At 45.3% G+C, this 19,875-nt stretch overlaps 1 protein-coding gene across 3 annotated transcripts in view; it reads right to left on the bottom strand.

The window, feature by feature from the left end:
* SPHKAP (SPHK1 interactor, AKAP domain containing) overlaps positions 1-19,875 on the bottom strand; it is a 343,766-nt gene that overhangs the window by 102,838 nt on the left and 221,053 nt on the right. The gene's annotated exons all lie outside the window — the stretch shown is intronic.

Below are 19,875 nucleotides of genomic sequence, written 5' to 3'. Positions count from 1 at the left end.
GGCCCTGTTGAACACATGACTCATACACTAACCAATAAAATTGCTCCTGTTAATTTCCAAAATACATTAGCCAATCAGAAATTTTGGCCACACTTTATCAAAAATGTTTTGTATGAAAAACTCCATTGCCATCATGAGAGCCTCCGCATTCACCAGGCGCGAGCTGCTGGTGCTTACGGAGGTGATGGATAGGCGGATCACCAGCCAGCCTCCACCCATCACCAACCGGCAGAAGCGCTCCGCGTATGCGGAGGCACGGTCCCGCCTGCGGTCGTTGGGTTCACGCCGCAACATCGGGCAGCTTGAGCGCAGGTGGTCAGACCTGCAACGGCGAACGCCCCGCTTGCTGGCATGCTTTCGCATGCAGATCGTTGAAAGTAAGTGTTATGTATTGTGGCTTTCATGTTTGTGTTTGTGGGGCAAACTGCGTGTGCATGTTTTCCTGTCTGTCCTATTAATTATTTGTCCTCATATCTGCGTGTGCATGTTTTCCTGTCTGTCCTATTAATTATTTGTCCTCATATCTGCATGTGCATGTTTTCCTGTCTGTCCTATTAATTATTTGTCCTCATATCTGCGTGTGCATGTTTTCCTGTCTGTCCTATTAATTATTTGTCCTCATATCTGCGTGTGCTTGTTTTCCCTCTATTTCTGTTTTTTTCATTCTACTCCTTTTTGCATGTTTTTTGTTGCTGGTTTTATTTTTTTTATTTGGGCCCCGGATTTGCCCAGAAACTAACCTCAATTTGTTTGACATATTGTAGGAGGACAGCCAAGACTACGCCGTCACCGTCCGGCCAGACGGCGTTCCCGGCCACTATCCCCAACCCCCAGCCAACACTCCACCCCAAATATTTCCCCTATACCCCACTCCTCCCCAGCCTTCCCAGACCCTCTCCCGGAACTGTCGGGCCTCCTTCCCCTCCGTCCCACTTCCCCCTCTCCTCCACCCACCCCTCTTCCAATTACCCCCTCCCCGGAGTCCATCATTACCCCTCCCCGTTCTTTGGGGAATGAAGGCTCCTCCGAGGAGGAACATGGAGGGACTTCCGGAGCTCCCGTTTTGGCTCCCGGTATGTTTTTATTTCTCATTTTTTTTAACCACAAACTGTTTGTATGTAATCATGTGTCGTGCCTTTATTCGTGCTTGTTTGGTTTACTTTTGGTGATTTAGCAGTTTGCCTTTACCTCTTCCTGCTGATTTCAACATACACATATCACACATGTGTGAATTTGTACATAGGCCTTGTATTTTTGCCAGCACCCCCTTTTTGTGTTGGTTTTTCTTTTTTCGGTTTAAGAGTGATTTCGTTGTGTTTTTGTTTTTTTAATGTGGATTCCCTATTGTTTTATTAATCCACACACTTTTCTCACCCACAGAGGAACAGAGGCGTCATCAAGAGGTGGAGGATTGTGTTGGCCAGATGCGCCAACATGTCATTGGCCTTCTTGTGGCCCTTGACCGGCTGTCTGGCATCCTTCGCCAGTAGTTTTTTTTGTTTATTTTCGTTTTGTAAATAAATTTTGTAGTTCTAATATACGTTCTGGCTCATTCTTTTTTTCTAAAACACAAATAGTTTTCCCTGACATAAGTAGACTGTTCCTGCAAGGATTTCCCTTTTTTAAAAGTTAGATTGTATTTTGTATTTGTATGTTAAACAGCCACAAGAAACACATAACAGTAACAATGTCATTTCCCTTTTTGGGTGTAGTGTCAATTAGATATTTCGCCATTTTACAGGTTCCTAGTTGGTGTGCAAGCTGCTTAGGCCAATCTTCACAATCCAAAGGTTTGGACAGGCTTCCTTTTGGTGTGGGTTGGGAACCTGCAAACATATTTCAGTTTACATCAACTGGTGTCAGTACTGGATTACCCCTTAGTCAATTGTAAGGTGTGTTAACCTGGTTCCACTTGCTGTTAACGTCCAAAAAAAGGAAGACCATTTCACTCTCCAAACATTTATTCACAACATAAATGAGAAATCAAAGTGGTCAGTCCCAAAAAAAAAAAACAGTGATAATCTCAAATACAACACATACAAATAAAATATTTAATTAAAAAAAACAATCAAGAACTGGTTGACGAAGGACCATGCCAACATGATTCCACAAACATGGCGTTGCGATATGGGTTCCAGAATATATGGACAAAATCACCAGATCCAGGTTTGGTAAGGGTAGCAGGAAGTAGTGAGCGTTGGAGTGGCAAAGATTATGTGAACAAACAGAAGATGGTGAGAAAAAAAAAAAAATTAGATGTTCGCAAACAAACACATTAGGTATAAACACTGTAGTTTGGGTCAAACTTACCTAAAATATCTGGCCACCACATCATCGTGTATGGCCCCCCCACATACTGACCTCCGACCAACCTCGGGGGGGCCATCCTCAGGTAAGGCATCCTCTGGCTGCATTGGGACACCACTCCTTATGGCGATGTTGTGAAATATCCCACACAGGACCACAATTTTCGACACCATATCCGGCAAATACATGAGCTCGCCACCAGAGCGGTGGAGGCATCTGAATCGGCCTTTTAAAAGGCCGATACAGCGCTCCACCACTTGCCTGGTGGCTGTAAGTGCGGAATTATACTCACTTTGTGGGCCTGGTGTGGGAGCCAAATAAGGAGTGAGCAGCCAGGACATGCAAGGGTATCCACTGTCTCCTGTGAAAAATAAGAGACAACATCAGGAACACTGTGTATCAAGCTTAACATTGTTATGTACTAAAGGTCTCCACTTACCCAGAAGCCACGCATCACCAGCTTGTAGGTTGGTTAATTTCTGCCATATCCCTGATTGCCGGATGACGAAGGAGTCATGTGCACTTCCTGGTAACTTAGCATTCAGGGACAGGATCTGGAGGGAGGCATCACATACCACCATTACATTCAGGGAGTGATAGTGTTTCCTGTTTCTAAATATTGCCTCCAGCCGTGCTGGAGGCTGAAGTGGTATGTGAGTACCATCCACAACCCCTATGATGTGTGGGAAGCCAGCTATTTGGTAAAAATTGGCCTTGGCCACACTAAGGGCACCCATATCCAAAGGCATTTGAATAAAATGATGGAGGTGCTTGAAAAGTGCCTCCATCACTGCCCTCAGGATCCGGGAAAAGGAGGATTGGGAGATGCCCGCCACTATTCCCACCGTTGTTTGAAACGATCCTGAGGCACAGAAATGTAACCGCCATAAATTGCGTCAGTGGTGGTATTGCTGTTGGACTGTCAATTTGCCGCTCAAGATCACTTTCTATTAATGAGAGAGTGTCTATGATGATTTTGGGAGGTAGATGGTAGCGTCTTAAAACCTCATCATCGGGCATTCCAAAAAGGGTGACACGTGTTCGAAATATCTGGGGCCTTGCATGCCTACGATGCCTACGCCTGGGATGAGATTGAGGTTGGTCGGCTTCCGGGAGCATGGCCAGAACAATCCTCCCCAGATCAACCTGAAATTCAAAAATTTCAAAGTAAGGCTTTTGACCCACCCCAAAACTATATTAAAACAACTTAGCTTGATGATACCATCCATTGCTGCTTACATGCCGGGGTATTGTCATGATACGTCCAAACTGAAAATAAACAACAAAATTACTTGACACATTTCACTCTGTGCATTTTTGTGGATACATTTTGTGCTAGACCAAAGTTCAAATATGCCAAACACCCATTTAGCAAAACCGCAAAGCGACATTTAACACAGTACATCAAAACGGGTCGAAATGTTGGCTCAAAAAGCGAAAGCTAAACCATCAAAAAGTTAGAATGATTATTAAGCTGTTTAAAATGCGCTAATTAGTTCGCTAATACACGTCACAAGAGTAACTACTAAAAATGCGCTAATTAGTTCGCTAATACAAGTCACAAGAGTAACTACTAAAAATGCGCTAATTAGTTCGCTAATACAAGATAAAAAATTGACTTACCAAGAGCAAATATCTAAGATGCAAAATCAAAAGGTCTTTGGGGTCGAAAATAAACAAAATCTAAAATAGAATAAATTAGGTAGCCAAAAATTACAAAATATACGAAACACAATGAAACAACAATTGAACAAAAGTTAGACTTCACAAAACTTACCAAATCAACAAACGAGGTCCCAAAAATATAAACCAACAAAGATAACGGAAAAAAAAACGCAAATCTAACCAACAAACGATTCTCCAACCTCAAACTCCTTTCTACACAATCAATAAACTCCAGCCAAGATAACCTCCAACAATCCAAAAACGCCACCTCGACTTGAGACACACCAAGCCATAAATAGTGTTTCGTTTCCCGCACAAATTAAGGAGGGATCATAGGGCCGCACAATCAATGATGCGGCCGCAAAATAAGGACGCATGTATAAATACGTCACGAAAACACATTCAAATTCTGGTGTATTTCTTGTTTGGACCGCAGACATGGCGACAGACCAGGGAAAAAATGCCCAAGAGTCAGGCGGTAAGTCTTTCATGCATTTTCTATCAACGATTAATTTGAAACATAAGATGAGGCAAGTTGTGATTTTGTGAATTCTGTAAATTTACACAAATAGGTGAGGAGGATGACATGGAAGAGGCTGCTGGGCCCAGTATTCCGGCCAAAGCGGCCCAAAAAATAAGGCAGCCACATTTCACAAGAAAGGAGATGGAGGTTTTGATCCAGAAGTGTGTGGACATCCTGCCACAGGCAGACAGGAATATGAGTCTAAGCCAGAAGTGGAGAATGTGGGAAGAGGTAGCCGTTGCTGTCAATACGGTGGGTGATTATGTCCGCCTAGCCCGGGATGTCAAACGGCGGTAAGTAAACCCTTGCCCCCCTAAAAACAAACCCCATTTTAAACCAAAGGATAATGGCTTCCATTTTTCCCCACAGATGGGGCGACTTCAAATATCGCCTAAAGCAAAAACTCGCAGACAGGGCTAGGCATGCAAGGGGGACAGGTGGGGGTCCCACCCCTGTGTCATTGGAGTTGACGGATTTAGAAGAGCTGGCACAGGGGTGTGTGCAGCCTGTGGAGGTGTTTGGCGTGTCCACCATGGATACGGACATGCCAGACTTTGCGGCTCCTCATGTTGGCCAGGTAAGTATTGTGATGTCACCAACTCTGAAATGCTATTGTGCCAATATGTAGATTCTAATGTGAGTCTTTTCTCATTTTTCCAACAGAGACACAGGATGAGTCTGCTCCAGAGGGAAGCCTTGGCCGCAGAATTTCTGCTGGCTCTGCAGGGGAGGAACCAGTACATCCGGCTGAGGACCCTGCAGAAGCCAGTCCAGGGCGTGCCCCCTCGCAGGCAGTGGGCCTCCTCACAGAACTCAATTTCAAATCGGATTTCCATACGGAGATTCTGCAGAGGATGGACGCCAGTCTGCTACGGGTGGCTGAGGCCCTGGAGCAAAATGCTGCGGCCAACGTGACCATTGGTCAGGCCCTGGCGGAAAATACCAGGGCCAACATCCGCATCGCCGATGCCCTGGAGCAGCTCGTTCGCCAGCACATGGTAGAGCCGACCTCCCTTCCTGCCGGAACATCAGGATCCTCCACCTCTGGCACAACATCAGCCAATCCTCCAAATGTGCCTAGCCCTGTGCCTAGTCCAGAGGCCACAACATCTGCCTCTGGACAGGCCAGCCCGATGGCATCCCGGACCCGGTCTGGCGCCCACCCTCCCCCATCCAAACGGGCGAAAAAACGGTGACAGCAATGGCGACTTTTCCCACACTCCTTCTGTGCTTGGCTCATATTCCTTTCTGGTCAAAACTTCCCTCTCCTTTCTTGTGAAATGTTTTTAAGTTATTTTTGTACGTTTATGTTATCAGTTATTGATTATTTATTTTTGATAAAAAGTATCTTTGGCAGAAAAACTAAAAAAAAATATTATGCCAATTGGTTTGTGTTTAAACAATAAATTTATGAAAAAAATCTGACATTGTATTGTGACATTATTGGACAAATGGGTTACATTTAATCCTGGCCCTAAAGGCAAAAAAGGACACCAAAAACCATTTCATTTGTATAAAAAAAAGGCCTCTTGAAGGAACGTTTAAAAAAACACATAACGATGCAAATTGCACATTAAAAAAAAAAAGGGGAGCTAATTAAAACATGATGACATTATTGTCACAATAGGCCATAAACAACAAATTGAGGCCAAAAAAACCCCCCAAAAATGTACGCCAATTGATTGTGTAATCCTGACATTAGCAGGTATGATTTCCACCTGCGTACGGTTTTGTGCTATCCCAATAAACTGCTTTCCAAACACATACCAAGCCGGTTTTCAATACAACACTAATTGCTTTTGTGACCACCCGCGATTAATCGCTGCAACATCGTGGAGTCCCGGGACGGAGGAGAAGGCCATCGCCAATGTGGTCGAGTAATCCAGACCCTAAACTGTGCGAGCATTTTGAAGGGAAAGAGGATGTTCCAGTGACGTATGTGACGGTCCGAACACATTTGACGTTCGCATCTGCTAATGTATGTACGCCCCAAAAACGCCTCGCCACGCCTGCGTTTTTCCATCTCCACCCCCGTCAACACCCAAAAACGCCCTGTTCTGTCAATCACATTTGACATGTCACTTCCTGTACGCTATTTTAGGAACGACAGATAAAAAGCTCGCAATCTGCCGTACGCACATGCGCAGTGTAACACCGACGCATGCGTGGCTAGTCAACATCGGAACGCAACGAGCGTACTACTGTTTGCGAGTGGCTCTGAATGAGGTCCAATGTTAATAAACAGAGCCCTAAAGCTGCATACACACACAACGATTGAGTTAATGAACGATTTTAGTAAACGATTTTCTACCTTGAAAAAATGAACTAAAATTGTTTACTAAAGTTGTTCATTTACTATGTTCATTTAAATGTAATGAACGATTTTTATGAACTACAAACGATTTTTGCATATTAACTTAATGAAAATCGTTGAGTTGACAAGTCTAATGGTGCATACACACGATCAGATTTTTCCTTCAGATATGAACGATAACGATTTAAAAATCGTTCAGTCGTTCATATCTGAAGGAAAATCGTTCATATCTGACATGCCTGAACGATGGACGATCAACGATGCGCGTTCCCGTTTGTCAGATAACGATATTTGACATCTGATGGGTTTGCAGTCAGACTTGGACGATTCCATTCATTTTAATGCAGTCAAAAATCGTTCAATCGTTCAAATCGTTCAAAACTTTGGTAAAATCGTTCAAATCGTTCAGATCGTTTAATCGTTCAATCGTTCATCTGACAAGTCTGACAAATCTGACCGTGTGTACGCTCCATTATGGTGCATACACACGGTCAGATTTTTCCTTCAGATATGAACGATAACGATTTAAAAATCGTTCAGTCGTTCATATCTGAAGGAAAATCGTTCATATCTGACATGCCTGAACGATGGACGATCAACGATGCGCGTTCCCGTTTGTCAGATAACGATATTTGACATCTGATGGGTTTGCAGTCAGACTTGGACGATTCCATTCATTTTAATGCAGTCAAAAATCGTTCAATCGTTCAAATCGTTCAAAACTTTGGTAAAATCGTTCAAATCGTTCAAATCGTTCAGTCGTTCAGTCGTTCATCTGACAAATCTGACAAGTCTGACAAATCTGACCGTGTGTATGCTCCATTACTGAACTACAAACTACAAACGTGAACGCGCATGAACAATAATCGTTCATCGTTTGACTCAGAAAGTGAACGATTTTTCCAAACGATTATCGTTAAACGATATCGTTTAACGATAATCTTTCAAAAAATCGTTGTGTGTGTATGCACCTTCTGTGTGATCATGAGTAAAACACATTATGAGTTTCTGAGAAACTGCTATGAAATGAAGCTCTGTTCCTGCAGTTGGAATTGAACAGGCCCAGTTGGTTCCAGCTACTGTATATAGCAATCACCAATAGTCAAACAATATGCCCTCTGAATTAACCTGCAGTGTAACTGTTCTGTTAGGATGATTAAGTCAAAAAGTAATTTGTGTTAGTTTGCATGTGACTATCTATCATCCATACAGGGTTGTCTACCTTTAATATTCTCTTCCCGGGAGAAGCCCGGGTAAGAGAAGCAGCAGGGGGCCGACGTGGGCGGGGCTTGACGATCACGTCATTAAGCCCCGCCCCCTCACGGTAAAATTGCCGCGATTGGGCACAATTTAAATAGGGGGCGGGGCCAAATGCTGTGATTCATGCAGAATTACAACTTAAGCCCCGCCCCCTTCACGGAGACCCGCGATTGCCGCGGGTATTCTCCTAATTCTGCCCACTTCACTAGGAAGTGGGCAGAATGCGGGAGAAATGCCTACCCTTCCGGGGGTGCGGGGGGTTACCCGAAAAATCGGGAGCCTCCCGCGAAAACCGGGAGGGTAGGCATGTATGCATCCATATAGACAGCGAAGTTGATTGCGTAGGCAGTGCTATCACACAGCAATGCATTAGCACGCCCAGTATTTCTTAGAGAGCGATCACATAGTGTATGCAGACACCCACCAGCCTGTCTTAAGACGCCCACTTGTGCACGTCATGTCCAGGAAGTGTATGCAACCATCGGTACATCGGATGCTATCGCAGCGCTTGAGGTTGACCATACCCTTCCGCAAGCACTGCGAGCACTTTAGTGTAAAAACAAGCCAGGTGACTTGTACTATGATGCTGTCTTTTAATTATGCACACCTCTAAAACGCCGTTGAGACGCTCAGGCACGCCTGCGTTTGCACCTCCACTCCCCCGTTTTTAATGGCCAGCCCCTGTTACCACCTACAAATGGCTTCCCCTGTCACTCACTTTGCTGGGCTGTCTATGCGCAGTGAGCGAATGCATTGTGTACTTTCGCTAAGGTATGCGCATGCGCAATGCGATGCATGTGCACAATGCTTACACATTGCATACCATCGATAGCAGCGAGAGTATGCATCTTAGTGAGCGGGTCTGAATGAGCTCCAGAGAGCAATGTTTAGCATCATTTATCGCTTTATTTAGTCAGAACAGTGAGGGGACATCAGGACATCCATTACACGTATCAATTTTGTGTTTAGGAAGATTTTCTTTTGAATTGCTCGGAATGTGGTAGGAAATTTCCTTGTTTGCCTTCGTGCAATATGAGCCAGAAAGCTGATTCAATAAAAAATTGGGGGCAAACTCCATAAACCATCATCTCAGAAATGGTGCAAAATTTGCATCCTTTAGCAGAAATGATGACTTGTCCCTCTGCAAGGCAATTAATGCACCCAAACTGTGCAATCTGGTCTTTTCAGTGGCTATAAAAAGTATTCACCCCCTTGGGCTTGTTCATATTCTGCTGTGTAATAAAATGGAACTATGATGGATTTAATAGAAATGTATTTTCACTAAGGTATTTAATAATGCACCAAAAAGGTTTTTGATCTGACAATTAAAACTCTGAAAATAAATCATTGCATTGGCATTCACCCATTTGCTATATCCTTACTAGATTTCCTCTGCAGTAACCAACTTTTTTCACAAGTCACATGAATAGTTTATTGGAGGCCTACTGTGTGCAGGTAGGTGTGCCATATGCTGGTCCTGGCCATGGTAATTTTTTGGGGGGACGAGGGGGGGGGGGGAGTGCATGAAAATAATCGCGAGAGGTGTGGCCATGCCCCCTTAGGATAAAAAAAAATAGAAAAATTATTTGCAGCACGCTAAACTGGGGGGGGGGGGGGGGGGGACATCCAGGGGAGGACACATGAACAGTGTGATCACACTAATCCATCCCCGCAGGGGCAGCAGTCTACCTAGCCCCACTGCAGACCAGCGAGTAAGAGGCTGCTTACGGTCAGGACCATCTTAAAGTATAGGCACACTGGGCAGTTTATTATAGGGGCCTTCAAGCATGGGTGGGCTAGGTCGGGGGTGTGCAACCGCTTGCTCTGTGCATAAGGCCGACATCTGAGAGGCAGGCAGAGAAAGATGCTCCCCGGCCGATCGGATTGTGAATTACATACAGAGAGGCCAGGCAGCATTCTCTACTGGCCTCCCAGCGTTCAGCCACAGAGCCAGATTAAGGGGGAAGGGGGTACAGTAGGCATTCCCCAAGGGTCTCTCTCTCTCATGGGGCCCCCATACTTTAATCACAGCTGCAGTGCAGAGTAGGAAGTGCACAGCAAGCTGGATAAGAAATACTCGCTTTACATCATGTTTTTTATGTTTCAACATTGATTTTCTAATAATAAATCAAAAGGTTTATTTTATTGACCACTTACATTTTTATTACTGTGAATGGGTGGACAGGGGCCCCAGTGCATTGCTTTGCCCAGGGCCTACAATGCTGTTAAGATTGCCCTGCTGACAGGTAAGAGGGAGGTGGCGGTGGCGGTCCCACCCCCCCATCCTTGGGCCCCTCCATCAACACCCGGGTAATTAGTACCCGCCCCCCCCCTCACTGCACCCCTGGTCATATGATTGCAGCATAAATACACCTGTCTCTGAGAGTTCCTCCAGGTAGTTAGTGCCTATTTAAATGAGGACAAAGAACATTCCAAGCAGATGTGGGACAAGGTCACTGAGAAGTACCAATCAGGATCAGGGTACAAGAATATCTTCAAAGTACTGAATATACCCCAGAGCACAGTTAAGTCTATAAAAAAAATATGAAACAACCGTGAATCTGCCTAGAACAGGTTGATCTCCAAAACTGAGTCTAGGCGAGAAGAGTTGTAGTAAGGGAGGCTAACGAGTAGCCAAAGACAGCTCTTAAGGAATTAATCTTCAATGACAGTAATGGGAGTAACGCTGTGCATGGGACAACAATAGCATGCATACTTCACAACTCTGGGTCAGTGGCGTCTCAATGGTGGTGCGGGCCCCACCTCGGAGGGGTTGACACCAAAATACCGGCTCCTCCTCAGTGACAGAAGCCGAGTGCTGCAGTGTCACAATCTCCTGAAGAACCCGGCTTCTGTCACAGAGGACAAGCCGACAATGCTGGAACAGGTCTCCGGGGGCAGCCTAGAAGGAAGTTCCTATGGTCTGATGAGTCTAAAACTGGACTCTTCAGCCACAATGTTAAGCACTATGCTTGGCTCAATCCTAACACTGCACGTCACCTAGAAAACAGCTCCCCTACAGTGACGCATGGTGGTGACGCCATCATGTTATGGGGACGATTCTCTGCAGCAGGGACTGGAAAGTTCCTAAAAATAGAGGGGAAAATGGACAGAGCATAGTACAGACACTTCTAACATGACAATGATCCAAAGCCAGTGGCGTAACTAGGGCAGGGTGAGCGGGGCACGTGCATTGGGCGCCATGGGCCTGGCGCGCGCTGGGGTGTGTGTGTGTGCGGCGCCGCCGGCCACGGTACCAGCCTGTCCTAGTTACCCAGTGTAGTGCCGACCGCAGTGAGTGCGGTCAGCGCTACACATTTACACAGGACCGGTGTTAGACTTCCCAGTGACGGTCCTGTGCTGCACAGCCGAGCCCCTTCCCTCCCCCTGAGCACTTGCCCAATAGCGCCAGGAGGAGGGTGGGAGGCAGGTGGGCTCAGGCTGTGCTAACACACATCACCGCCATGCGGCGGCGATGTGTGTGTTAATCAGCAGCCAATGAGAGTCAGACAGACTCTCATTGGCTGCTGCTGCTGCAAACACATCTCTGCTAGTGTTAAACAGCAGCCAATGAGAGCCAGATAGACTCTCATTGGCTGCTGCAGCGCCCACTGCAAGAGCCGGCTCCCTTCCGGCTCCTGCAGTGGGTAATGGGAGAGACGTCGTGACTATATAAGGGGCTTACTACTGGAGGCACAAGGGACACTGCACTGGGGGCACTAAATAGGGAGGACCACTACAAGGGGCACTGGATAGTGGGGACCACTACTGGGGGGCTGCATAAAGGGGATTACTACTGGGAGCACTGTATAAGGGGAACTAATGGGGAGCTGCACAAGGGGGACCGCTACTGGGGGTACTATACAAGGGGCACTACTGGGGGCCTGCATAAGAGCCACCACTACTCGGGACATTGGATACTGGGGGTACTGTACAAGGGGCACTACTGTGGGTCTGCATAAGAGGGACCTCTACTGGGGGCACTGCATAGGGCAGACTGTATAAGGAACACTACAGGGGTTAAGGTGCATATGGAAAGGAATGTTATGAGTGACGAGAAAGGGGTATATGTGTCCTGTTGACACGCCCCATTGTTAAGTGACCACGCCCCTTGTGACCACGCCCATTTTTTACAGCGCGCGCCAAAGGCGCACGCATACGTTGGGGGGGCTCCATTTTAAAATTTGCCCTGGGCTCCAAATACCCTAGTTACGCCACTGTCCAAAGCATAAAACAAAAGTCACACTGGAGTGTCCTGAAAGAGCCTACAGTAGTTAAAGCCCAGATCTCTATCCAATTGAGCATCCAATTGAGCATCTGTGTTAACATTTAAATATTTCTGTCCTCCACCAAAGATCACCATCCAGCCTGATGGAGCTTGAGCAATTTTGCTAATACCGCTTTTATACCGAAATTCCGGGTCTGACCCGGAGGTTGGAACAGGGTTCCAATCTGGATCAGACTGGGAATTTCCCCGGCGCTGACCCAGGATATTCCCGAGTCGGCGCCGTTCGCACCGTAGCTGGGTCTGCAGAGAACCAGCTTTTCCAGTGTTGAAGTGGACGCTTGGAGATGACGTCATCTCCAAGCGCCACGTCATCTCCAAGCGCCACTGAAGCCGGCCAATCGGCAGGCATGCGGCAGGATCCAGGTCACCTTGACCTGGATCGCACCGTTTATACTGCAGGGTTTCACGGGTTGTTCCCGTGCTACACCCTGCAAGTTACCAGGGTTGGATTGCCGGGTCGAGTGACCCGGCAATCCAACCCCTAACCCTTTTACACCAAGGAGCTATCTGGGTTAACCCTGCAATAACTGGGTTTTAGCTCTGGTGTAAAAGGGGTATAAGACAAATGGGCTCAAATTGCAGTGTGTACAGTAGATGTGCAAAGCTGATAAACACACATATAGACTCAGAGCTATAATTGCTGCCAAAGGTGGTTCTACCAAATATAATCTCTGGTGTGGGGTGAATACTTTTTTTATTCCTAATTAATTTGTTATTGGATTGATTTTTATTTTATGGGGGCACATTAGCAAGTACTTTATATGGCTTGGTGGAAATAAAGTCTAAGGGGAAGGAGCGGGAAGGAGAGGGGGTGAATACCTTTAGTACCCACCATATATAGGGCTCTATTTACTACAATCCGCATATTGAATGCAGATTGTAGTGTGATATTAACGACTGAATTCGCATTGCGAATTCAGGCAATATCACAGGGATTTACTACAAATCCCTTGCAGGGACAGAGCTTGCGATAAAGCTCTGTGCCTGCGAATCCCCTTCGGAGCATTATCACAGCATTTTCGCAAAAAATACTGTGACTAAGTGCCCGCTCATGCGCCGACCGGTCACCGCTGCTACCCCCCCGGCGCTAAGCCCCACCCCCCGGTGCTAAGCCCCACCTCCCACGATTGTGGACCCCCTGCGACCCTCCCCCTCCCCGCGACCCCCCTCTCCCTTAATTACACTTACCTGCATGATCCGGGCCTCCGGTGTTGTTCTCCATGCCTCCGGTCAGGTGATCTCCCATACTACACTGGGACTCGATCACCTGATGACCGGGCAGCAGTGCACTATGGGAGACCAGCTGACCGGAGGGGAGTCATCACCTGAGGCACGATCACCGGTCCCTGGAGTCAGGTAAGGCAATTTTTTTTTTTACAATTTTTTTTTCTTTTTTTTACAGTAATTAGCTTGCGGTCTGTTTAGACCACACAGCTGATTACTGGGACCGACTCCCGGCTCTGCTCACCCCGTTAGAGCGGAGCAGGAGTCCGGTAACCGGGGGAGACCCTGGATAACTCCACCTCCAGGTGGCGTTATTATCACAGGGCTTTCCCCGATATTTTTTTCACTATTTATTTTTAGTAACTTTGGCCGGATCACATTTCCCATTACAATTATGGGAAATGCGATCTGCTTTACTAAAAATAAGTGCTACTTAGGGGTTGGAGTAGAATTTTATGAATTCTACTCCAATTGCCCTATAGTAACTATAGGTGATACTAAAATAATGTGAAAAGTGTGTGAAAACACCGGAGGGGGGTTAGCAGCGGCGACCGGTCGGCGCATGCGCGGGCACTTAATCACGGTATTTTTTGCGAAAATACCGTGATAAGGCTCCGAAGGGGATTCGCAGGGACAGAGCTTTATCGCAAGCTCTGTCCCTGCAAGGGATTTGTAGTAAATCCCTTGCAGGGACAATGCGAATTCAGTCGGTAATATCACACTACAATCTGCATTACCAATGCGGATTGTAGTAAATAGAGCCCATAGTCTTTCAATAATCTTGCATGTTACAATAATATCTTATTTGTGTACTGCTCTGAGAAACAAGGCCAACAACCAGTATTCAGTATGGCTCATCTTCTAACAAAATGTGCAATAAACTAATCAGACATGGGTTTAATTGTGTAACTAGATTTGTTTCTATGGTTTAATGCAATTTTAGTAAATTAGCCTCGCTGACTTACTGCCCTAAATTCGTCCCACATGCATCATCTTTTCACCTCTCACTTTCTCTGTATTCATTCACCAATTTGCTAAAACCTCCATTCATTTTCAAGTCTTGCCAACAAATGGGCCTATATATTAATTGAGAAATTTGCTGCATAGTGAGTTTGCCATTTGGCAGTCAAGGCGTAAAACTGCTCAATATGTCAATTAGTAAATGGTATTAAATCGGAGAAACAAAGCATCATATACATTTGGTGGAAAATATACAAAATATCTACATAACGATTTGATATACTGTAGATATAGATATAGTTCCTCATTTGTAACAATGGTGCTCATCCGGCTTGCAGTGTGTTTATGTTGTTTGGTAGTAAGTATGCACATTTATTTAACTTCACTGTGAAAACTGAAAGACTGTGGGGCCTATTCATCATCGAAGGCCATATGGCCTCCAATGAGGATGTTTAGAACTCGCTGCAAGGGATTCTTTAGTAACCAACTCACAGCGGGGGAAGCCTGACACCGGAGTAATTCATCATTGCTCCGGTGAGGGGACAACTGTTCCGGAAAGCAGTTGTCCCCCTGGAAAGTATGCCGCTACTCCTGTAGCTGCGTTACTTACCTGCTCCCCGTCGTCAGGGGAGGGAGTGAGGAGGCAGCGTAGGGATCCGCTCATATCCCTCTTCGCATCCCCGGAACTCCTTCCCATAGGAAGGAGCGGGGATTCAAAAACAAGCGCCGTCTGAAGATGGCGCTTGTTCTCGGCAGCAAACTTTGTAAACTGAAAGTTTTCTGAATTTGCTGAATACCGGGGGGTCCTATCGGACCCCTAATGATGAGTTGCCCAAATGGTTTCCAGGCCATTTATCGGTTGATGAATAGGTCCCTGTATATTATAATAATTTGATATTTTCATTTCTGTGACAAATAGGAAACGCAGTGGGGAAATGTCACTTTCTCTGTTTAAAAATTAAACTCCAAGCTCCATTGCTGTCTGATTTTACTTCCATCTAAGAATTAAAAAAACAAAAGCTGCCCTCACTCAGTTGTGCTAAACAAAAGGTCTGGACCGAATCTAGGGGAATCCATGTAAGTAATTACAAACCTAAGCATAGAGCATTTGCAGGTTTAAAAAATGTATTCCTTATAATACAAAGTGGTAGAAACAGCTATGGACAGCATTTAACATCTGACCTTATGACATGTAACAACATATGATTTTTTTTTTTAAATATTGAAAACGGTGAAGGAAACAAGAAAAATATTATTGCTATCTACCATCACCTCAATCCACCCACACAGTAATTATAAAATAGCATACAGTATGTAACTGAAAAAATATCATTAGCAATGCTAGATCTACCGAAAAGTTATCGCGCTAGTATTTCAAAAAGGAAGGTAATGTACCATTCAATGGATAAGTGCTAGACTAACCCTAACCCCTTCTCCTCCCCTAAAAACCGGGATTCTTCCACTGCTATTCAGACTGGCAATGATCATGTCATACTTTCCAACATTCTAATCTACGCGGCAAAGATCCAATGATCAGGACAATCTGACAAAGCCGAGTAACTGAGACTATCTCCCCTACATCAGGACAGTTGGGAGGAATGTGAAAGGCTGGTGAGCTATGAAAACATGAAAGATAAATTACATTGAATGGAATTATTAGAATCATTTATTATTATTGTTTATATGTCAGGTCCCACAATATTCAGCTATGCCTCGTGGTATAGTATTACGCATTTTACATAAAATGTAGCTGAACTGCAAGCAAAATACTGAACTAACCAAATAACAAACATACTAAACAGACATAGGCAGAATAATATGGAATGTACATCTTTATGGAATGGAAGGGGACAAGAAGATGGGAGAAAAGAGGAAACTTCTTCTGAATGCTAATAATAATTCTAATGAATGAAACAGGCAAATATCACACAAATAGGGGTATTCAATATGGGAGCGATAACATAGTTTTTGCATTAATATCGCACTTATGACGTCGTTATCGCAGGTTTTAGTTTTACACTGTATTCAATTTCAAAGACTTATCGCAGTTTTGAAAAGTCTTTGATAAAAAACGGTGATAACTTTTCACCATTGAACAGGTGTCGAAAAAAAGTGCAGAATTGGGGTTTAGGGGTGCAGGCTTAAAAAAAATAGCCTGCACCCCTGGGAATGACATTTAAAAAAGAACTGTGTCAAAAAAAGTTTTTTAAAAAAATAGGGACACCCCAAAAAATGATTTTAAAAATTGGGGTAAAAAAAAAAAATGGGAAAAAAATTATTAACAATAGGGAAATAGGTTCAGGGCTATTCTGCAAGTATGCGGCAGGTGTTTTCTAGAATAGAATTATAGCGGCAGGTGCACAAATGCAGAATTTTAAAAAACTTACTTTAGGCACATCAAAATATGCTAGTACCCATTTGCATGTACCCCAAATTTGATGGGACTACTTAAAAAAACGAAAAAAAAAACCTAAGTGCTCTTTTGCATCACTTCTTCAATGTCGGGAAAAAACACCTGCTGTGGCTATTTAAATCCCCGACTTTCATTTAAAGGCTAAAACGGGGGTACCCATAGTGATCCCCCATGTTTTTACAACTTTAGGGGGGTCTTACAATTTTTTTAAGGAAAAATACGTAACTTTACGCAAATCCGACTTCGGAGGCTCCCGTTTTCGCTAATTTTATATTGAATACGGGGATAAGCGGGTGGGCGCCCGATACTTTAACGCAGGTAAAAACTCTGATATGAAACGTTAACTTCGACAGTGAAGTTAACGTTTCATATTGAATACCCCTCAAAGAGTTATGGGTGTGGAGAAGTGCATGTTGGATGGTGAGAGAGGAATTAAGTTACAGTAAATAACAGTAGAAATTTAATAAAGATGTGTTGTATGAGGATTTAATAGTTTGAAGGCTGCGGTGGAGAAGTGCATTGGTGTGGAGAGCACAGGAGAATTTTGGAGACAGCAGTAGCAGGGGTGTATCCAGCAATCCGAGCGCCCCTGGCAAAGTAAGGGACTGGCGCCCCCCACCCCCCGTATTGTAACTAGGGAAAGAGTGGTCTGAAAAAGGGGAGTGGTCTCATGGGGAAGGGACGTGGCCTCAAATTAATACCCCCAATTCAAATTACGCCACACAGTACTGCCCTTTACTCACATTACACTGCATAGTAATATCCCTTCTTCACATTAGGCCACACAGTAGTACCCCATATACACGAAACGCCACACAGTAGTACTCCTAATACATGTTACACCACATGCTAGAGTCCCTAGAGCCACACAGTAGTACCCCTTATATACATTATGCCACACAAAGAGAAGAATAAAGGCCCCCATGGGTTGGGTAAGGAATGCCAGCACTCAGAATCCTGACGCTGTCATCCCGACAGGGTTAGTTCACCAACACCTGTCGGTAAGTATCCTAACCCTACCCCTCCCTCCCCACAGCCTAATCTTCACCCTCCCCCCTCCTGCAAGCCTTATCCAAAACCTCACCCCTCGCAGCCTAACCCTAACCCTCCCTCTAGTGCCTAACCCTACCCATCCCACTAATCCCAAAACTTACCGTTTGGATGCCGGTGCTGAGAGTCTGACAGATGTCGGGATTCCGGCATCAGCAACCCAGTGGTATTTAAACTACATATACCTCAACAGGAGGGAGCAGAAGTCAGTGAGAAGGAGGAGTATAATACATAGATGGGGAGAAATAAAGCTGCCAGGAGGAAACAGCAGTCAGTGGGGATGGGAGGAGAAGAGGGAGAGGGGTTATAGTACCTAAATGGGGAGGAAAAAGCCCTCCAGGAAGGAGTATCAATCAGTGAGGAGGTGGGAGATATGGTACATATATGGGAATGAATAAAGCTCCCCAGGAGGGAGCAGCAGTCAGTGAGGAGGGGAGGTGTAATACATACACAGAGAATACAGCCCAGCGATGAGATTAACCCCCCTCATACACTAACCCCCAAATCCCATCAATCACCATCATCCCTCATATCATGCCCCAGGGTCATTACCTGGAAGCTTTGTTCCCTTCCTTTTCAGCGGCCCCAGAGTGCCCTCCTCTTCCTGCAGCCTCCAGTCTCCCCCGATTCCCATATGATGAGCGGAGCTACGGAAACCCCTTCAGACAGCCCCCTGTGAGCTGGCCCGGCATCAGGGTCAGACAGCACCCTGCGAGCCGGTAATAGGAGGAACTACTTCTGAGTTCTGAAAAGTAGTTAAGACTCTGAACTAGCTCCTATGCGATTCTACCATGGCCGTGGGTGGCACCACTGGGTGGCGCCCCTCCCTCGGCCGGCGCCCCTGGCAAGTGCCATCCTGGCCAATGGGTAGATAGGCCCCTGAGCAGTAGTAGGTGATTCTCGGGGGGGGGGGGACTAAAGGTGCTGGTTGGTTGAAGAAAAAGAGTGGCTGGATAGTTCATACAGTACAAGTAGACTGCGGCAAAGATTGAATTGTTTTCTATAGGGTATATGGAACCAGTGTAGGCACTAGCAGAACGGTAGATGGAAGAGCCCAGGCTTTTCTCCTTTATGCCTTGATGGTGTAATGACCCAGTGATTCTTAACAGGGCCTGAGTTGCATGCTCATAAAGGGCTGATTCTGAGTCACATGCAACCCGCTCATAATGCCGATGTTCACATAGTTGAGCGATTATTTACAACTGCGCATGTGTGAAATTGTCTGATGGGCGTTCCTGGGTAGAAACTGAGAAGTGGCTACTAGTGCACGCAAAAATAGTCTGCTCAGTGGGTGTATTATGGGAGTGTCTCAGGTGCGTCGATGCAAGCGGCTTTCTCAGACGCAAAGCTGCAGGTGTAGGAGGCCATAGAGAGACAGAGAAACTGCACCTGCCATAGGGCTGGTGTAAGTTTCGATGGTGCAACAGATGGTGGCATCTAAGGACACCACAATCGATATTACAGCATGCACGGATGCTAAAAGTGGGCATCTCAGACCTAGCACATTCAACCGAATGGATGTACACCAGAAAAGCAGTGAATAAAATGAATGAACAGTGAAACATAAACGAAGCAGGAACTAAACATAACAAAACAAAATCACTGATTATAAATGTAGAAGCAAAGGAAATTGGGTAAGTGAATTCAGATTAAATCAAAGTGAGAATAATAAGAGTTGCTGATGAAACAATAATTTTATTGATAAAGGAGGAAATGAACAGTGAATCAGCAAACAATAAATACATTGAGCAACAAGTATGTGAGCAGTGAAACCTAACATCATAGAGTAAAAGAAATGTGGCGAACTCGGCAGGAGGAATGAGTATTGCACGGAGGAATGTAGGAATATCAGTGGATGGGTAGAGAGTGAA

The sequence above is a fragment of the Taudactylus pleione genome, unplaced genomic scaffold (genome assembly GCF_031769625.1).
Source record: "Taudactylus pleione unplaced genomic scaffold, aTauple2 ptg000066l, whole genome shotgun sequence".
Lineage (NCBI taxonomy): Eukaryota > Metazoa > Chordata > Amphibia > Anura > Myobatrachidae > Taudactylus > Taudactylus pleione.
Note: the sequence above shows the minus strand (reverse complement) of the source record. Positions and strands in the feature narration are given on the sequence as shown.